Source organism: Heterocephalus glaber, unplaced genomic scaffold (genome assembly GCF_053883595.1).
Source record: "Heterocephalus glaber isolate CG9 unplaced genomic scaffold, H.glaber_assembly_v1.0 deba00001737, whole genome shotgun sequence".
Lineage (NCBI taxonomy): Eukaryota > Metazoa > Chordata > Mammalia > Rodentia > Bathyergidae > Heterocephalus > Heterocephalus glaber.
Genome location: NW_028258445.1, coordinates 3,869,905 through 3,872,899, shown reverse-complemented (window position 1 = coordinate 3,872,899; position 2,995 = coordinate 3,869,905). Strand labels below are relative to the sequence as shown.

At 47.0% G+C, this 2,995-nt stretch overlaps 1 long non-coding RNA gene across 1 annotated transcript; it reads left to right on the top strand.

Moving 5' to 3' along the window:
- The first annotated feature begins 684 nt into the window (after positions 1-684).
- Positions 685-2,113, top strand: LOC147821431 (uncharacterized). The gene is made up of 3 exons (XR_015447008.1): positions 685-915; positions 1,105-1,187; positions 1,332-2,113. It is a non-coding gene; the product is annotated as an uncharacterized LOC147821431 (long non-coding RNA).
- Positions 2,114-2,995: the final 882 nt, after the last annotated feature.

Below are 2,995 nucleotides of genomic sequence, written 5' to 3'. Positions count from 1 at the left end.
CCAGAGGGCGAGAATCACAGGCAAGCTACCTAGCTACCTAGCACTCTAAAATTTTATCTTGAGAGAGAGTCTGCTAAGTTGCCCAGGTTGGGCTTAAACACGTGATCTCCCTGAGGCTCCTGAGTAGCCTCCTGGGCTTGTGGGCATGCACCACCATGCCCACCTGAATAAAGATTTTTTTAAATCATGAACTGGAAGTCAGAGTGTGGTGGGGAGCTGGGGAAAATAAATACCTAGGGCCAGGCATGGTGGCACACGCCTGTAATCCCAGCCCTCAGGAGGCTGAGGCAGGAGGATTGCTTCGAGTTTGAGGCCAGCCTGGGCCCCATAGTGAGTTCAAAGTGAGCCTGAACTGCATAGTGAGACCCTGTCTCAAGAAAAAAATCTAGGGGTCTAGGGTGCAGTTCAGTGGAAGAGTGCTTCCTTAGCGTGTGCAAGGCTCTGGGTTTGAGCCCCAGCATGGCAAAACAAAACAAAGCAAACTTTTAAAATCACCTGAAAATAATTAAAACAAAGTAGTAAGAGTTAAAAAGATAGATGTAATCAGCATGCTGTAGAAGTTAAAGAGACATGAAGAAGAAAACACTTGGCTAGGAAAATACGTGGGCATTGGGTCTTGGAGTGTAAGAAATACTTGCTTAGAGACGTAACAGGGAGATAAAAATCTGCCTAAAAACGCCAAGAAGAATGAAAGAATGTCACGCACATGGAGAGCCACAAATAAATCAACCTGAGCAAGGCACAGACTGTTTAAAAAGGCTCTGCTCTATGGGACTGGGCACAGAGGGTCCGGCAACAACGGGAATGCTTCAGCAGCTCGCCATGCTGCGCAGTGTCTGAGAAGAGGCCTCTGCTCTGGGCTCCGCTTGCCGCTGGAGACGCCAAAGGTGACCTGCATTCATCCATGGCATCTGAGTAAGTTTAGTGCTAAAATATTAGCACAGGTTTTTCTTTTCCTGACGTATACATTTTTTTGGTGGACTCTGTTTTGTTCCTATTCTCGTGTTAATAGAATCTTTGGTTGTAGTTTATCTGGCTGTTTTCCAAATGTATCTAACCATGGTTTGCATTTCTGTTTTTCTTGCTGCACTGAGCACCTCACAGGACGTTCTCTGGAAATGTTGCAGGACGCCAGTGGCGGCACCTGCCAGGTGTCTGGGACAGAAGCAGGTTCCAGGACGCTTCAGGTACCTGGGCCACTCTGCCGGCTTGACCTTGACAGACAGGCGAGGTCATTCCTGAGGCAGCTCCTGGGAGGGCACAGCAGGTCTGAGGTTCTGGGGCCCGGAATGCTCAGCTCCGCTGTGGAATGTCCTTTCTCGTGTCATAAGGGTCCTCAGCAACCACCAGCCTGGGTCCTCAGCAAGGAGAGCAGGTCTTCGGCTCTCGCTGGCCTGAAGGAGGCGAGGAAGGGCCCAGCAGTGTGGGAAGACAGTCGCCATGGCGTCCGTGTCCTACCGGGAGCCGCTGTCGGAGGCCGTGGGGAAGCGAATGACCGTCACAGGTGAGCGGTGCTGTGCTCTCGTCCGGGAGGACAGAGGCCCCGTCCCTCACGGCATGCAGCCCGCACAGTGGGTGTGGTAGTGACCTGTGCCCTGTGCCTGTTCACTCGACTGACACCTCCCCCCAGCCAGCTGCTCACTGTGGTCACAACGCATCTGTGTAGCGCTATCACTGTGTCTGCATTAACTGTCATCAGGAAATCTTGTTACTAACACACCGTTTATGGTTTGTGCAAGATGAACTGCTTGAGGTTAATAGAAAGCACATTTTTAATCAAAATTTCATTGTTAGTGATTTAAGCCTCTTGGATCTTTACAAATTTGACATATTTGCTTGATTAAAAAAAACTTGAGCAAGACGTGCATTCAACAGTTGATTGTGTCTTATTCCTTTCTCTTATTTAAAATGATTCAGACAGAATGCACGTGTAGAATTATAACCAAATCTAATAAAATAGAGTATGTGTGGAAAGTCTGTAGGACATAAACTAAATTCCATCTTGTCTCCTTCTTCCAAATTCCGAGCGTGTGCTGCTACCGTGTACTGGCGTGACCATTTGCTCCCTCACCGTCTCCGTCAGCCATGTCCCTTCTTCTTCTTTTTAATTCTGTTATTGGTACATTTTAAGTATACAGTATGTTTACATTTATCAGTGGGTGTTTTTACCTGTACATGATGCATCTTGGTTCTTATTTTTTCTCCCTTACTTGTGTGCCCTTCACCCCCTCCACCCTTCCCTATTTACATAGACTTCATTTCCATTTTTTTTCTTTTCTCATAATTTTTCCTTTCCCTTCTTTCCTTTCCCCTTCCCCTCCCACCACCCCTCCACCTTTGGACCTTTTCCTATTTCAAATTATCAATTATTCATTTTAATCATTTTAATCCTTATTTAAACTTTCAGTTTCTCACACTAGAGAAACTATTCAGTATTTACACACATGTGTCCTATTTATTTCACTTAAGAGTATGGCCTCAACATGCATCCATTTAGCTATACATGTCTCTAGTTTCTCGTTCTTTATGGCTCAGTAGTACTCCATTTTATAAAAACCCACACTTTCTTTATCCAGTCTCCAGCTGATGGGCACTTGGGCTGCTTCCAAGCTTTAGCTATTGCAAACTGTGCCGCCATAAACATGGGTACACATGTATCACTGTGGTATGATTCTTTTAATTCTTTGGGGAAGATCCCCAGCAGCTTGTCCCTTCTTCTAAACCCCATGGCTCCGGGAAGCCACCCTTCCGAGCATGGAGTCTGCCTCGGGCCGGCTTCATTCCTGGGTTGCTTGGCAACAAGGGCCACAGCCACCAGACGGAGCTGGTCGCCTGACCTCCCTGGAGTCCAGGAGCGGCCAGTCCGGAAGCAGGGCCCAGGAGCAGATCCAGGTGTTACCTTCCGAGTCCTGAAATAAGCTACATCTGAAACTTCCCATCCTGGAGACTTTTTTTTATAGACTATATTTTAGAGAAGTTCTATATTTACAGAAAA